We start from the raw sequence: 19666 nt of genomic DNA on the forward strand, positions 1-19666 counted from the left end.
AATCTCTCCGCTCTCTCGGCACGCTCATATACCTCCTTAACATTTGTAAGGACCCCTACCGGTAACTTCTCCATGATCTTGGGTGTCAACCCCTTCTCAAATCTCAACGCCAAGTTCTCTTGGCTCAGCCTCATGTCCTCAGCATAGCTAGATTTCTCGTTGAACTTATGGTAGTACTCAGCGACTGTCATGTCAGAAGTCATCTTAAAGTCATCAAACTCCTCCCTCAGCTTACTACGCACATGCTCCGGCACAAACTCTCGCCTCATAGCTCTCTTAAACTCATCCCACGGTATTGCAGGTAACCCCTGCTTCATATATAAGTCCAAAGCACTCACCTTAACCTTGTCCTACCACTCACCAGCTGCTTCCCTCAAGTAGAACGCAGCTTGTTGCACTCGAAGCTCCTCTGGGCAATGATCCAGATTGAGTATATTTTCCATCTCTCTATGCCAATTATCCAGCAGAATTGGCGCCCCAGTTCCCATATACTCCTTAGGATTAAACCTCGCTATATGTATACTTATTTTGGAGTGATATAGCCCTGCCTCCTTATTTTTCCCCACTTTCTTCAAAGCCTCTGTAAGAGCATCTTGGTGCTCCAACATCTTAACAATCTCGTCCACACTCATATTTTCGGCCCTAGCATACAACGCATTTCTTTTCGGCGGCATCTTGGAACTATATAAGAAAAGGTAAACATGAACACACATCCCATATCTTAAAACACGAAAACGGCCTGTACAACACCTACTCGATCGAGTGCCATAACCCACTCGATCTAGTTGAGGTCACTCAATCGAGTTGCCCACTTACTCGATCGAGTGCCTCGACTCCAGAACCTGACCAGAAATCACCCAAAAAGGTACTCGATCGAGCCAACCTCCCACTCGATCGAGTTGACCTCACTCGATCGAGTGGTCTACCCTACTCGATCGAGTGCCCAAAAAACAGACTATTGTCCAGAAACGGAAAACCACCTACTCGATCGAGTGCCCCCACTCGATCGAGTCATGCAGACTCGTATACTACCCAAATGTTCAATCTCACACTTCCAACTATCTATACCTTTATGCAAAATGACAAACAAAATGTATATATACATATCTCTTTATATACTCAACAACGGTAACTTCCCTTCCATGTTTCTAATATGCCATGTTATAAATCAACTATCATGTCATTCATATATTCAATCAACAACATATATAATCATATCATCATCTTCCTTCACTACACATCTCTTATCCTCCACATGCATGCATCCACCGATTCATACAACACATTACTATATAGATACATAACATACAAGGTAAACACATAGCGATCCCGACTCACATCCCATGGTGACCGATTCAAAATTGTAGGTCGAGTTCGCGACTTTAGGTTGTCTCCCAAGTCTTTGCATTAGCTCCTACAACTCTTACCTGGGTTCATTTTAGTTTGACTCCCTATGTTCATTAGGTTCATTGGTTACAGGTTTCAAGATCGTCGCTCTAATACCACTTTGTAACACCCCCATACTCCAAGTGCCTTACCAGGACCACTTAAGGTATGAGAATGCTACCATCTCGGTTACCCGAGGCAATGATAATCAAATGGACAATAACGAAACGTATTTAAATAGTAATAAAGTTTAAGTGATACAAACCAAACCAAACCAAAACTGCTAAAAGAAATACAAGGTTCTCAAAATTGTCAACTACTAAATAACTAAAGAGTGTTCGACACAGCGGAAGACTTCTAAAAATAGCAACGTGGTGACTCATCCCAGCTAACCCATGTGCATCATCTCATACCTGCTCAATAACTGCTCACCATCCCCGAATAGATCACCGCAGTTTTTAAAACAATTAACGGGGTCAGTAATGATTACATAAAACAACAGCTGCAATGAAATAATGTTACAAACAACTCAATCAGCACAACTCAATTAGCACAACTCCATCCCATCTCCACATATCTGACTACACACTGAAGTGTGTAGCCCTGCCAGAGTACCCATCGCAACAAGTACTCCTCACCGCCAGTGGGGGACCGCAGCCGTTCCCACCTAAGCCCCCCTCATCTCCATCGAGCGATAAACCCATGTTCATTAATGTGTACATCCCTTCTGTGGCGGATTCCACAGAAGGCGAATCAAGGGAGTGAAGCCACTCCCGCAAGTGACTCCACTCAGCCAGGGACGCACCCTAAAGATCACAGACAGTTACACAACAATCAACTTATAGGAACAACAATTACCAAAACCAATGGCATTACGATAAAGAATCAACAACAACAACAACAACAACAACAACAACAACAACAACAACAATCACCATCAAAGCTATGTAACCAATACTGAGTAGGGAAACCCTACCTGGAATACAAACACCACAGATGGTCTAGCAGCTAATCAGAATCTTTCCTCAATGAATCCTCCTCCTATAACATGCATACACTCAATTACCATCATAACCATACAAATCACCCAAAAACCTCCAACAATACCCAATTAGGGTTTTAAAGAGACTCAACAAAACATTACGAAAATTATATAAAAAGCTTACCCTCGATACAACGATCACAACAGCGTAAAGAACGAGGTAATCCGACACTCCTAGCCTTGGGATTTGTTAACAATGCGAAGAATATGACCTACGTAACTTCTCTTTTTCTCAAAAAGGTTTTTAGAAAGGTTAACAGTGATTAAGAATAGTGATGGCCACCCTTTTATATTCACTACAAAGAAAAGGTTCCATAGCGACGGATCATTAACAAAACCCGGCTAATCAACCCGTAAAACACACTTACTCGGTCGAGTAAGTAACTTAATCGATCGAGTGGCCCTTACTCGATCGAGTCCCCAACTTACTCGATCGGGTACCCTACAGGCAGACTACTGTTTTGCGCGAAAAACTACTTACTCGACAGAGTAAGCCCCACTCGATAGAGTACCCATAGACCCATAAAACCGTAGTATTAAAAAAACACACAAGGTTCAATGATTCCCACCCGCTTGCAAATGGGGTGGAGTGTGTGCATTGACTACCGTCGCCTCAATGCGGTTACCCTTAAGGATCATTTCCCCTTGCCCTTTCTAGATCAAATGCTAGAAAGGTTGGGGGGAAAAGAGTTCTATAGCTTTTTAGATGGTTATTCCGGCTATTTTCAAATCCCTATCTTACCGGAAGATCAATCTAAAACCACCTTTACATGCCCCTTTGGAACGTTCGCATACCGAAGAATGCCTTTTAGCTTATGTAATGCACCGGGAACGTTCCAATGGTGCATGATGAGTATATTTTCCGACCTTGTTGAACGCACCTTAGAGATCTTCATGGATGATTTCACCATCCATGGAGACTCTTTTGACTCTTGCTTGGACCACCTCACCAAGGTCCTAGTATGATGCATTGACTCTCATCTAGTGTTAAACTCCGAAAAGTTTGATCTAATGGTTGAGAGTGGCATCGTATTGGGACATGTGGTATCGAAAAGAGGGATTGAAGTGGATAGGGCAAAGGTGGAAGCCATCCAAACCTTACCCTATCCCAATAATACTTGAGATGTGAGGTCGTTCCTTGGACATGCAGGTTTTTATCGTCGATTTATTAAAGATTTTTCAAAGCTTGCTAACCCCATGTGTAGGTTGCTTCATAAGGATGCGGAATTTATGTTTGATGAAGAGTGCAAGGAAGCTTTTGACACTTTGAAGTGCAAGCTAGTTTCGGCCCCAATCATCCGAGATCCTAATTGGGATCTCCCCTTCGAGATTATGACGGACGCGAGTGACTTTGCCATTGGAGCCGTCTTGCGGCAAAAGGAGGACAAAACTTCATATGTCATTCAATATGCCTCTTCCCTTCTCAACGATGCCCAAAAGAATTACACTACAACCGAGAAGGAATTCTTGGCGGTAGTATATGCTCTTGAGAAGTTTCGATCATACTTAATAGGAGCCAAAGTAATTGTCTATACCGACCACAAGTCCATCACTCAACTTGTGAGCAAAAAAGACACAAAACCGAGAATTATGCGGTGGGTTCTCCTATTAAGTGAATTTGACATATAGATAAGAGAGAAAAAGGGATTGGCAAATGTTGTGGCCGACCACCTTAGTCGACTACAACTTATTGATCAACAAATGCAAAGAATGAGGGTAGATGGGAGTTTACCTCATTAATCTCTTTATGCTTTGAGGATGACGGAGCCATGGTACGCCAACTTGGTAAATTACATAGTGACAAAGAAGTTTCCTACCTCTTTGTCATCAAGCCACAGAAGCAAGATCAAAGTCGATGCTCGATTTTACATATGGGATGATCCCTATCTATGGAAGATGTGTCAAGACCAAGTTATCCGAAGATGTGTACCGGATGTCGAGATACCGCCTATCCTCAAATATTGCCATGAATATGCTTGCGGAGGTCACTTTGGACCCCAAAGGACGACCCAGAAAATTCTTGAAAGCGGGTTCTATTGGCCAAACATCTTTAAAGATGCCCACATATTCACAAAGACTTGTGACAAGTGCCAACGGGTTGGAAACATATCAAAGAGGAATGAAATGCCTCAACAACCCATGCTATACTTGGAAATCTTTGATGTGTGGGGAATAGACTTCATGGGGCCATTCTCCAAATCGGATGGCTATCTTTATATTCTATTGGCGGTAGACTATGTTTCGAAATGGGTTGAGGCCATACCAACTCGAAATGATGATGCAAGAACGGTTTCAAGTTTTGTTCAAAACCATATTTTCTCAAGGTTTGGCTATCCAAGTGTAACACCCCCATACTCCAAGTGCCTTACCAGGACCACTCAGGTATAAGGATGCCACCATCTCGGTTACCCGAGGCATGATAACCATAAGACAATGAAGAAACATACTTAATTAAATAAGTTTAAGTGATTACATTACAAACCAATCAAGCAAAATACAACTGTTCTCAAACTATAAACCAAGCGAAAGGAACTGTCCTAACAAACACAGCGGAAGACTAAAGACTATGATATGTGATGACTCCATCCCTGACTAGATCCCACGCGTATCCAAGATATACCGCTTAAGCAAATCGCTCACCACCCCGAATGGATCACCACAGTTTTTAAAACATTTAAACGGGGTCAGTACTAATCACACAACTCAATATACATCAACAATAAGATAAACAGACAATTTGAATCACACACACACACACACACACCACCAACCAATTCCCATCATCTCAATCTCGGTTGATCGTCCACTTTGGACTACCACCTGATGGGGGACCGCAGCCCGTTCCCACCTAAGCCCCGCTCATCATACCGAGCGATAACCCTGTCCCATTAATGTGCACATCCCCTTCCGTGGCGGGTTCCACGAAGGGCGAAACTAGGGCGTGAGATCACTCCCGCAAGTGACCCCACTCAACCGAGAACGCATCTCGAGAGCCATCAACAAACACAACCACAATCACAATCACAATCACAATCATCATATCAAACAACTAACTACAAAGACATCACCAATATCCCATTATGGGACTAATACCGAGTAGGAAATCCTACGGAAAGCATAATTATCGAGGACGGTATCTCTACAAATTTGTATCAAAAAGGCTCTTCTACAAAACCTCCTCCTATCATACAAACATACAAACACTACCGAATCACAATCTATACAAAAACCCCCAAATCCCTAAATTAGGGTTTAACCAAATCAAAGGAAATACAATAAAAAGGGTACATAGATCTTACCCTCGACGCAAGGAACTCAACGGTCTGAATTACGACAAGAACGACCGTCGAACTCGGAATTGCTAAGAATGCGATTAGGAAGATGAACTGGTTGCTTTCTCCCTTAAACAGGGTTTTAGGTTTTGCAAAAGTGATTTAAAACAATGACGATTATGTTTAAATACCTTAATCGCATAATTAACAAAACCCGAGAAAACTCCCCGTAAAACCGGACACTCGATCGAGTACCCAAGGTACTCGATCGAGTACCCCCTTACTCGATCGAGTACCCAAGGCTACTTGATCGAGTACCCCCTTACTCTATCGAGTACCCAAGGCTACTTGATAGAGTACCCCCTTACTCTATCGAGTACCTAAGGCTACTTGATAGAGTACCCTCTGTCGAAACTTTTCTAAAACGCAACTTACCCTTACTCGACAGAGTAAGGCCTACTCGATAGAGTACCCCAAGACTTATAAATACGGAGTATTACAGTCTTCCCTCCTTAAAAAGAACTTCGTCCCCGAAGTTCAACCCATACATAAAAACAACCATACTGACTCGACCCAGACACAACAACATACCTAAGAACTCAACAACTCGACCAAACATAAAACATGAACTCTTAACACCCACTCCACCAACTATGTTTACTTCCTTAACATGACTCACGATATCGTATCCACCACATATATATCTCTCACGACACCAACTTCATACATAACCAACCACCATCCACTAACACTGCTAGCTCCATAATATCATCCACTATCAAATCCAAAATCAAGACACTCCTAGACATCAAACGGAATGTTACATTCTACCACCCTTAAAAGGAACTTCGTCCTCGAAGTTTACTCAGACTCATAACATCATCCTCCAACTGTCAACACTACATAAAATATTCTCATACTCCGAAGCATCACCCTACTACAAGCACGGCCATGGCCTTTTATAAGTATTATCCACAAAACAAATCCCTCCTTTACGCTACGCTAACACTCTACTTCCCATTATATTACCGCATGCACCACCATGAAAAATGTTACGTCCTCGTAACTCACTAATACTAAATCCTTAGCTATATTTCATTACCCTCTTTACCACTATATGTCAAAGATAACCGTTTATAAACCAAACACTCACTATTCTTATATCCAAGGCTCCCGTACATAAACATTTCTCATTCTTCAACTCATTCGGCATAGCACCTAACCTATACCATAAACTCGTAGCAAGTCGCCATACCCACTCTTCATTATTACTGCCAAACCAACATACCTCGCTATGTAAAGCACTTATCTTCCAGAAGCATAACTCTCGATCCACACTCGTTACGTATACTCACACTAGATCCTCAAGTTCTTTCCTTCATTACCGCAAAACTCATACACAACTTAACATGACACTAATTCCCAATACCCTACACCCACTGTCTCAACAAAAGATTATGAACCACCTGCATCTTTCGGGTCATTACCACACATGTCCTACGACTCACTTGCCATTACTATGTCTACTGAAACCTTAACTAGAAAAGATCATAATTATTGTAACAACCTCTCACAACCGTGTCCCATTTATAGAACATCACTATACCATGACAACAACGAAAACATATTCAACTCTATTTCATATCATCCTCTACCTCATTCTTAACTTAACCTGGTAAAGAAAACATCAATAAGCAAGACAACTGTCTACATGTTCAACCAAAACTCACAAAGAACAACAGCAAACAAAACAACAATCTATGTATAACTGGTATGCACTTTCGAAAACTCGTATCATAATCATCCCGCCTACTCCACCACAACCGGTGACGGCATCACCACACCGCCACCAACAGCCACACCGTAGTGCGAAAATACCCGCATCACAACACTAAATATCGAGCCCGGATCACCACCCGAGGCACCACAACCACATCGATAGACATCACAACTACATACAATTCCATAAATACTGACTCAGAAATAACCTTTCGGACAAGAAAACTTACTCAAATCCACTTTACTCAATCACAACGCAACATATTATATGAATAAACAGATAAGCATCTCATAAACATCATCTCTACCATTTCACGGAATATACATGTGTTATTAATACACATAAAATTATAACTAGCCATGTCAAATTAATCAAATTATTACCTTTTTGGATATCATTCAATTAAACTACCGTGTCCAACATATATATTACAGAACATTCATAAAACAGCTTTATAATTATCACACCATACCACTTCTTGTGAGGTCAGAACCTCACACAAACATTTACACATATCATAGACCCGTAATAACAACCAACTAGTCAATCCTGACCACGTAAGTTACCACTCAACAAAGGTTACCGGTTGTCCGAGCTTAACTCGCATGCCCCTCATCACATTCTTCCATTCGCATCACCAAGCACCTTTCCGCCATACATAACCATACAACTAACACTCATTATGAGAAACCACCTCCTAAGACTATGTCTTATACTTCCTGACAACCATACTTTTATCAATTCAGTCTTTACAAAATCGGCCTCTTTAGAATTGCCACTTTTCTAATATACCCTTAACCTTAACCACTAGTCAAAGACCATAACACTACCACTTTGTCAGGACATCAAACCTCTTCACTCATCTCTCGAACATCATGATTTCTTTTCTATCTTTGGTTAACATCCCAAACAACGAACATCGAATCCATGAACAAAATTACCTCAACATTCTTCCCAATATTTTCCTTAATTGAATCATCATCCATTTCTCCACCAAAATCTCATATCATGTAGATATTCTACTAACTTCTTACTTTCCTTAATTTCTCGAAACTCATTATTAAACATGTTGTCCTGAAGCTCCCATATAACCATTAACTAACATCCTCATGATAATATCACACATTTCGATGATTCCTTACCTTTATATCACATAACTCCGGTGAATATTTTCCTCAGCTTACTTTTATCCTTCTTTTCTCTTTACACTCAATAATACCAATTAATAGTTCAACTCATTATTCCTTCTAGCTAACTCTTTAGAAATCCAGTTACCCCTTCGTTGCTCCAAAACTCAAATCCCATTATTTCATATCGATATCATCTCACTCTTTCTTACCATAAATATGTTCTCTTATTATGCCATTAATCACCCTTGCCTCTAGTTTATCCATAAAATCAACGTTCACTGTTCTAACAATTTCATCTCCTTTGTACCTCTCTAGAAATCAGAATTCCTTTTGTACCATTAATTGCCCAAGGAAATCACACAGTAGTTTCATCTCTTAATAAACCAAATCTCCCAAATCCACCTCGCGACATGTCTCCACAAAGTTCACTATATACTACTCTTCTCAACTCCTTTAAAACGCACTTTCACTACATATATCCTTACTCAACTCTATTTCTAACCATCTCCCTCCATAATTCTTTACACATCTCAAGCTGCCACTATCCGCATCCTTACTTTTCAATCTTTTTATTCTCACGTTCATTATACTCACATCATCCCTTGCCCATATTCTCTTACTTTTACATTACTCAACATACAATCATGTCACTCATCTCGTCTCACACAACATGCTCTATGCCTCAATTAAGTCTTACTAATCCCAACACATATAAATCATGTCCTCCCCACCGAACTCATACTCATCATAGGTGCCACTCTTTACACCACAAAATTGGGTAACTTACGCATCAAGACCAACATACATGTAAAACAATGCATAAAGAAGCAAAATAACGCCTTTGAATTAAACATAATATGCAACGAAGTCAAAAGATAAACATATGACCCAAAATAGGGGTCACTAGATCGAGTACAGGCCACTCGATCGAGTAAGGGACTTACTCGATCGAGTAGGTGAAGATCAGAAGCACGTAAAACAAATCATCAGGGCTACTCGATCGAGTAGCTAAGGTACTCGATCGAGTGCCCCCTTACTCGATCGAGTACCGAGGATACTCGATCGAGTACCCCAATTCTCAGCACTGTCCAGATTTCGTAAAACAGTCATAACTCACTCATTTCTTGGTCGTTTTGGGCGTGTGACCTATCGTTAGAATCGTAAAAGGACAAGCTATCACCTCCAATTGGAATCACATCAAAATCATTTATGAATCTCAAGTTATAACAGTTTAAAGACAACCTCTTTATAATCGAAAAATACAACTACTTGATTTTACTTCCAAACAACTTAAACAACAACCAAGCAAACAAAACCAGTCCAAAACTCATAAAACCAGTATTCATAATCATATGTTACTATTTTCAAAAGCCAAACAACAACATTCATCATGCACATAACTTATCTAACTTGCCAATTATGACTTACTCACATGTTTTTATTCTATCACTTTTCGTAAACCAAAATCACAAATACATGACATCAAGTCCCCTATTCACATGTTACTACCACGATGATTCATCTTTTCCACTAATTCATCCATCATACCACATATTTATCCACCATATTCGTTCAACATATTCACTCAAAGACATGTTCAATTCACACTCCCAACCTTACGTACTTTTACTCAACACGACAACAACAACATGTAGACTTACACATCGCTTTATATATATATATATATAGACAAAACACTTTTCCCTTACATAACTATAACATGCCAAATTACATGTATCAATCATTATACTTTCATGCTTTACAATCCACCAACATATAATTCACGTCATCATCATCAATTCATGCAACATACTACTACATAGATACACACAGCACACAATAAGCACATAACGATCCCGACACATATCCCATGGTGACCGGTTCAAAATTGTAGGGCGAGTTCGCGACTTTAGGACGTCTCCCAAGTCTTTGCATTAGCTCCTACAACCTTTACCCCGGGTTCATTTTAATTGACTCCCTAGATTCATTAGATTCATTGGTTACGGGTTTCGGGATCGTCGCTCTGATACCATTTGTAACACCCCATACTCCAAGTGCCTTACCAGGACCACTCGGGTATAAGGATGCCACCATCTCGGTTACCCGAGGCATGATAACCATAAGACAATGAAGAAACATACTTAATTAAATAAGTTTAAGTGATTACATTACAAACCAATCAAGCAAAATACAACTGTTCTCAAACTATAAACCAACGAAAGGAACTGTCCTAACAAACACACGGCGGAAGACTAAAGACTACGATATGTGATGACTCCATCCCAGACTAGATCCCACGCGTATCCAAGATATACCGCCAAGCAATCGCTCACCACCCCGAATGGATCACCCGCAGTTTTTAAAACATTTAAACGGGGTCGAGTACTAATCACACAACTCAATATACATCAACAATAAGATAAACAGACATTTGAAATCACACACACACACACACACCACCAACCAATTCCCATCATCTCAATATCGATCGTCCACTTTGGACCGGCCCGCGATGGGGGACCGCAGCCCGTTCCCACCTAAGCCCCGCTCATCATACCGAGCGATAACCCTGTCCCATTAATGTGCACATCCCCTTCCGTGGCGGGTTCCACGAAGGGCGAAACTAGGGCGTGAGATCACTCCCGCAAGTGACCCCACTCAGCCGAGAACGCATCTCGAGAGCCATCAACAAACACAACCACAATCACAATCACAATCACAATCATCATATCAAACAACTAACTACAGCACATCACCAATATCCCATTATGGGACTAATACTGAGTAGGAAATCCTACCTGGAAAGCATAATTATCAGACGGTATCTACAGCTGTATCAAAAAGGCTCTTCTACAAAACCTCCTCCTATCATACAAACATACAAACACTACCGAATCACAATCTATACAAAAACCCCCAAATCCCTAAATTAGGGTTTAACCAAATCAAAGGAAATACAATAAAAAGGGTACATAGATCTTACCCTCGACGCAAGGAACTCAACGGTCTGAATTGCGACAAGAACTGACCGTCTGAACTCCGGGAATTGCTAAGAATGCGATTAGGAAGATGAACTGGTTGCTTTCTCCCTTAAACAGGGTTTTAGGTTTTGCAAAAGTGATTTAAAACAATGACGATTATGTTTAAATACCTTAATCGCATAATTAACAAAACCCGAGAAAACTCCCCGTAAAACCGGACACTCGATCGAGTACCCAAGGTACTCGATCGAGTACCCCCTTACTCGATCGAGTACCCAAGGCTACTTGATCGAGTACCCCCTTACTCTATCGAGTACCTAAGGCTACTTGATAGAGTACCCCCTTACTCTATCGAGTACCTAAGGCTACTTGATAGAGTACCCTACAGGTCAGAAACTTTTCTAAAACGCAACTTACCCTTACTCGACAGAGTAAGGCCTACTCGATAGAGTACCCCAAGACTTATAAATACGGAGTATTACACCAAGGGCGTTGATAAGTGACCGAGGCACGCACTTTTGCAATCGGATTATGGAGGGGTTGCTAAAGAAGTACGGGGTCGTGCACAAAGTCTCCACCGCTTACCACCCACAAACAAATGGGCAAGCGGAGGTGTCTAATCGGGAGATCAATAGTATCTTAGAAAAAACAGTGAACCCCGATAGAAAAGATTGGAGTCAAAGGTTAAATGACGCTCTTTGGGCGTATCGCACCGCCTACAAGACCCCAATTGGTATGTCCCCGTACCGACTCATCTATGGAAAGGCATGCCACCTTCCTTTGGAAGTGGGTCACAAAGCCTATTGGGCCATCAAATCTTTCAACCAAAGCATAGATGATACGGGCCTCCATCGGAAGCTTCAACTTCAAGAAATTGAAGAAATTCGTCTTGATACCTACGATAATGCCGCCATATACAAGGAGAAGGCTAGAATATGGCATGATCGAATGATAAGTCGGCGGGAGTTCAAGGAAGGTACCAAAGTTCTTGTCTTCCAAAATAGGCTCAAGTTGTTCTCCGGAAAGCTAAGGTCAAGATGGTTTGGACCGTACATTGTAAGGAAAGTCCACTCTCATGGAGCGGTGGAAGTTGAAAACCCAAGCACGGGAAAGATGATCAAAGTGAGTCGACAACGTCTCAAAGAATATCATGAAGGAATGGAACCATAATTGGTGGAAGAAGTCATTTTGGAAGACCCAATTTATCAAGCATGAACAAGAGAAGCACTAATTCAAGTCATCGACGTTAAAAATACGGCAACCTTTGTAAATACACTCTCCTTAGCATAGAATTTACCGCTTTCCATAGGTAGAATTTAAATTCACGTCATTTATAATTCCGTCATTTATATTATTGTTGATAAAATGCATTAAACATTCAATGAAGTTACTAACATTCTTTTAAGTAATGAAGGATTTTGGGAAGCCATTATTGAAGTGAATGATTGGAACACGGATGGGAAAATAACGAAGCAAAGGCATAGTCGGGTCAAGGTTCAAAGGAAACACACCCAAAAGTGAACAAAAAGCCAAGGAAACAAAACTCAAAAAATTCGGAACAGACCAAAACCGCAGCCTGCGGCACCCACCGGAGCCTGCGGTGGCCACTGGAGCCTGCGGTGGCCACCGGAGCCTGCGGCTCTTACCGGAGCCTGCGGTGAGGTCTGAAAAATTTATCCTTGGCAACAAAAAACCCGACTAATCCCCCTTCCCCTCATAATTTCGCCTAACACCAAAAACATCACAACACCTCCCACCATCAACATCCCTCAACATCTCACCAAAATACCCCCAATCACTTAAACTTTCAACAAATTCACCATTTTTTACCCAAATCTCTTCCTTTCCATCAACAACACCAATTAATCGCTTCAAAATCGCCCAAATTCCAAAATTTCCCCGATTTTGCTCAAGAACCCTAAAAAATCCGGGTACCAATTGAAGCTTCAAGAGGACAATTAAAGGGTCAAGAAGGGGTTCACTAGCATCCATTGACAATAACAAGCAACAATTTGTGGAATTCGGGGAGGTATAAACACCTAACCAAACTTTCAAATGCTTACTTAGTTAATAATTCGAAAATTAGCTTAATCTAGTTAATTCTTTGGATTATTGTTGTTTAATTGTTGTTATTGTTCTTGTTGGTGGTAAAAAAATTTCTGGGTAAGGTTGGAGGAATCATCAAACACCATTTACACTTGCCTTAAGTTAGGGCACACAAGGTGTTTGTTGATTTGCCTCAAAGAGTGCAAAAACAATTTTTGAGTGATTATTGTTGCTTGTAGTCTTTAAATTCTTTTTAGGGACAATGACAATAACACGAGAACCTACTTCAAGGAAAGGTAAGAGACGGGTGGTGGAGGAACCACAGGAATAAATTGAAGAGGGTAGTGGGGAAGAGTGTGAGGAGGTATACATGGGGTGTGAAAACATGACCGCAAAACACAAAAAAATTCATGACCGGCTAGTAGAGCCTAGACGCCATCCCCTTATTACCACCACTTTCCTTGATGACGTCACTTTGGAGACCCTTGGCCTCATGGAATTTGCTAGACCTATGATGAGGAAAGTTGGACTTGAGTACTACTTGACCGATGAGGGTAGGCACGGCACTTACCGTTCCTATACCTATGAGTTCATTTCTACGGTATCCGAGGAGATTGTGCCGGAGAGCGGTGAGAAAGTTGTTAAATTCCGATTGAACAAAAAGTGGCATACGGAGACCTATGACACAATAAGGGAGATACTTCACTTTTCCATGCCCCCTTCCGACATTATTGTGGCCCCGGGGAGACTTGAGTATTTGTGGGAGGAGCTAATGGGTACGAGAGTGACAAATAAAGATGACAAAGTTTCCCAAATAACCAACCCCGTCATCCGTTTATTGGGCCGTTTTATCACCTCTCTTTTCACTTCCGTGGGTGAACCCACAAAAGTCAATCGAACCGTGAGGTCTTGGATCTGTACCATGTTGCCGGAAGGAGTTGGGTGTCCGGATTGGGCTAAGCTCTTCATTGATTCTTGCATCAAACATCGTACCAAACAAGGGGGTGAAAAAATTAACCAAGGTGGGTTAATATCTCCCTTTATGGATCATTATGAGGGGGGTGTCCCCGACAACCAAGATGTAAACAAGTGTGGGGGATGGAATGTGTACCATAGAACGGCTCTCGAGAAATACAAAATGTTCCACGTTCTTAGTACAAGACCTTTGAGAGGAATATGGTTGGGAGAACATGAACAAGGCTACCTAATTCTTCCTAGGCCACCAAACTCCCCACTACCAAGTGGGCACATGGCACGTGAATTCTTTTGCCATCCCGACCCGAAGGCACCCAACTTGTTAGCCCAAAGTCAAAAAGGAGGAGGAGATGAAAGAAGAGAAGAGGGAAGTGCGGTTCACCATCTTGAGAGTACTTCGCATCAACCTACCTTTCCCACTCACACCACCCACCATTACACCCCCATGTATGAAGCGGGGGGAAGCTCTAATGCTTCGGTTGCCTCATGGCAACAAGCAATGTATGACTACTTCAAGGATACAAGGGAGGTATTTACCACTATTAGTGGAAGGGTGGAAGAAAACCGGGCTTGTCAACAACAACAAACCCCAAGATTGGAGAATATAGATCAATGGAGAAGTGTGGTTGATGAAAGGGGAAGGTTGATAACGGAGGCCACATCGGCTCATACGGTCTTGATGAGAGAAATGATTGCCAATCAAGAGGCTAACCGTCTTTGGCAACAACAACTTGACCAAACAATGACGGCCAATGCGGCCATGTGGAAAGAGCAAAATGAGTGGAGAAGCCAAGTGGACCACCAATTTGGGGTCCAAAATGAAAGACATCGCGAATATGTCCAAGATTCATACCACGATGCACGGACTCAAGAGGACACACTTGGGATAGCTATGCACGGGCAACAAGAGAAAGAGAAAGAAGATGGGAGAACCAAGGCACCTATGATCAAGGGGGGTGCCTCGGGTTCTCATGATTGAAGAGAAGGTTGTGACCTCCTCCACATTGAGGGCAATGTGGAAAGCAAGTGTGGGGGAGGAATATGAATTGTAAATATATGTAAATTCCTTGGATGTTTATGCATTAAAAAAAAACAAACAAAAATCCCGGCTAGGTGAAAACCCACAAGGGTGGGCACCTAAGGCAAGATTGGGAAGGTGGCCGAGGATGGAATGAAAACCCGAACGGGCATTCCGGGAAAAATGAAAAATAGAGAAGCGAGCCACAATGAGAGGAAAGAAAAAGCTAAGGTGAAAACCCGAAAGGGCACCTTAGGCAAAATAAGGGATTTTCAACAAAAAAAAAATTGAAAAATTGAAAAAAAATGCAACACCAAAAAGATGGAGGGATAAGAAGGGAGTGATAAGGAGGGTCTTGGAAGGAGGCTAGGTTAGGATTTAATTTAATTTTTTAGTCACAAAAACTTGTTCTAAATTGGTGGTTTTTTGCCTTGGCTACTTTGGTTGTTGATTTGCATAGGTGTGTGGCCAACCAAGTAGCATGATCATACCTTGCTTGAAGTGATAAGGAGGTGATATAAGTGGTGTAATATGATGAATTAGGAGTTGCCTAGGCCACTTTGCTATCACCTTGGGATAAGGTGAAAGTTGCCATCTCTTGTTAGTGATATAAGAAGGGTGGAGTTGGAATGAGTCGGAGTTGGTGGTGAGTTGTGTCTTTGTATGAGGGAGTAATAAGGAGGGGGAGTGAGAGAAGAGTTTGTATAAAACTTTGAGTCTAGATTTTCCTTTTCAATTGGTGGATTGTTTAAGAGGGAGTTATAAGAAGGTTGTAGTGAGGGATGAGTGGTCATTTACACCTACACTAGCTTATAGACTTGTGCAATTGCTTGCTTCGGGTTTTACTCGGGACGAGTAAAAGTCTATGTGTGGGGGTATTTGATAGCGTCAAATAGAGTCGAGTCAATTAAGTGTTGTTAGGTAAATAAAGTGGCCAAACGGAGCGATTTGTTATTGAATTAAGGAAGATTTGGTTTGATTGCTTGCTTGAGTCAGTTATAATTGATAGGATACAAAGGCTTGGAGTTCAACTTAAAAAGTCAACTCAAAGTCAACCAAGGTCAAAGCCGAGCGGTCAACAAGTCAAGGTCGAGACAAGCTTCCAAAGTCCCGACCCAAGTTCAAAGGAACGGGATAGATACACCGTTTGGAACCCTATACCACGGAGCCAAGACAAAGAGGGAGCAAGGTGATGACAAGCAATAAGTGGCAAAAAGTCAGACCAAAACCGCTGCCTGCGTCTCACACCGGAGTCTGCGGTGACCACCGGAGTCTGCGGTCCACACCGGAGCCTGCGGTTTGGTCTGCTTCGCAAAATTTAAAGACCGTATTTTGTGGAAATTGAAGGCCCGTTTTGGTTTTTAACCTAGAAAGGAGTGCAGCCCTATATATACCCCATGTTTTGAAGACCTAGATTAGCACCTAATTATTGAATAATAAAAAAGACTTGTATGAGAAGAGAACTTAGTATTTGGGTGAAAATTGTAATCTTTTGTTGGATTTTGATGTCAATCTTTCCACAATTCTTGGATTCATCCATGGTTATGGAAGGCTAGACCTTTTATCTTGGTGTAATTTGGAACTCTCTACTTCCTTTAAGCTTTGTAAGACCTCCTTAATCATTGTTCAATAATTATTTCATTTCGAAAAATAATTATTTCATTTCCTTTTGTTTACTTGTTTATGTTTGATGTTTGTGTGTTAGGAGTAATTAACCTTACATGTTATTCATCAAACTATTGCAATTTCTAGTTGTGGGTTTTACATCTCTAGAAATATATGAAACAAACTTGTGTTGTTATGAATTTGTTGTAAAGTTTGTAACTTTATGAGTAAGGTTTGAAAATTAGTCTTGGGTTGGTTGGTTTAAGGTCTCACAAGTTAATCCTAGCTCTTTCATTTGGCTTTGCTCTTATGTACTATCCTTTATGTGGTTTTCATTTGGGAAAATACATGAGTAGAATTGTTTTCTTCTAGCTTAGGAAGGAAATTCTTACCATCTTATAGAAGTAGTATTAGGTTGTTATTGAAGGATGAAAAGGAGTGTCTTTGTAGTTTAAGGAGTAGAGCTAGACCAAGTTACACCAAGTTCTCCCTTATATTGATCTTTGCATATCAAGTGTTTGTTGATTTGTCTCTTAGAAAAGTTTACATCTTTAGTTTTGTTATGCTTGTTTCCAATCAAATGCCTTTTCCATTTATGTCTCCTACTTGTTGATCATTGTGAATATACATAGTTTGTGATTAGTCTTTGTTTGTTAATTTTAATCATCATTAGTATCTCAAATAGTTTACTAGTCAAGTTTTAGTTGTTAGACCTTCTCTTGGGTTCGACCCTTACTTATGCTATACTACTATTCTTAATTGCATAGTGTAGAGTTGAGTTTGGTTTAGAAATTATTAATTTGATAGTTAATTCTAGTTATTAAGACACCTAGTTTTCGCGTATCAGGGAGTAATTGTAAACTTCAAATATTATTAACAATAACTAAGAAGCAAACCATCAAATAACAATGAAATTTGGCATCATCAACCAAGTGTAGTCTAACAGGTTTCCAATTGATTCACGTCACTCACATTACTCCTCAAGTACTCGGCGTTAGGACACGCCAAGAACTTGAGAAAGAAGCAAGGCATGAACTCGCACACTAGTTGTAAGAATGTAACATGAACCGGTCTAATTCAATCATAATATGATATGCGATTTGCGTAGGTCATATGCTCGTTACATAGAAATACATATTGCGAAAGGTCATGTTGCTTAAATCTCTTAGGTAAGATCCATAAGAACACCAACCACTTTAATTTAAGTAATTTGAGCTTACAATAGAAGTATTCCTGACAGTTCATTTCGAAGTTCACTATTTATTTGTTACGGAGTATAAGATTTGGACGAATTTTGCAACGAAAAACTAAAGTCGTCGTCTGAGCGAGGGATTTTAATTTGCTCTTTGCACCATAAAAAAAAAAAAACTATTCGGAGGTAGTGCATTACGCGTGAAATATATCAGGTAAAGACAGTTATTGCTCCATGAAGCAGCCGTTTATGTATAAAAAGTAAAAGCTTTTTTTCGAACGATCGACTCTACTACTTATACAGTTTTTTTTTTTTTTTTTTTTTTTTTTTTTTAAAAAAAAGTCCCAAAAACATTAAAACTCATTCCTTGCTAAATACCCTGTTAAGTATTAATGGAAGGTGTGGTGAATTTTGTACGCTAGGGGTAAACAAAAGGTCATCCCTTGGACTTATTCAGTGGAACTAAAACCTCTATTTATTTGAACTACTCCGTATCCTTATACGAATAGACCGTCTCAGTTCTCACGTTATAAGACAATTTTACCCGATAATTACAAATTTAGAAAAATGTTGTTTGGGAAGAGAAAAAGGAAGTATCGTAAACTGAAAAGCCATCAGAGGGATATGAAAGGTTACACGTTGTTTCAGTGTTATAAATTTCAAGTACAACTTCCAAGTATTACCACTCGCACTATATATTTGTAACCTTTGGCCATCTAAGAATTACAGTAACTGCCTACATTTTCAAAAAAAAAACAAAAAAAAATGAACCCCATGAGTAATCTTCAAACTAAGAATAATGAAGATGAAGATGATATTGATATTATGATGCAGCAATTTATGGTTTGTTGGATATCTGAACAATTCATTGATGAAAATCCCAAACCCTTAGCTCTCACTGTTTGCATCACAGAAGAGGATGATTGTCCTCATCCTAGACACCTTTGTTTCAAATATCCCTTTGGTAAAACATCCCATAAGAAACACTGTAAAAAGGCAAGTACTCCCTCTGTCTCATTCATTTGTTTACCTTTTTTATTCTTTATGACGGGTACTGTTGTGTTATTTTCATGTATAAATATAATATAATTGTTGTTGATGATTTTGGACATGTGCATGCAGTGTTACTGTTATGTTTGTGAAGAGGTTGCTCCATGCAAAAGGTGGAATAAATCTACAAAGAAACATTGTCATGCTACTGCATCTCAACTCTGGCTATCAGAAAAGAAGGCTAGGACG

Source organism: Silene latifolia, chromosome X, assembly GCF_048544455.1.
Source record: "Silene latifolia isolate original U9 population chromosome X, ASM4854445v1, whole genome shotgun sequence".
NCBI classification, from domain to species: Eukaryota; Viridiplantae; Streptophyta; class Magnoliopsida; order Caryophyllales; family Caryophyllaceae; genus Silene; species Silene latifolia.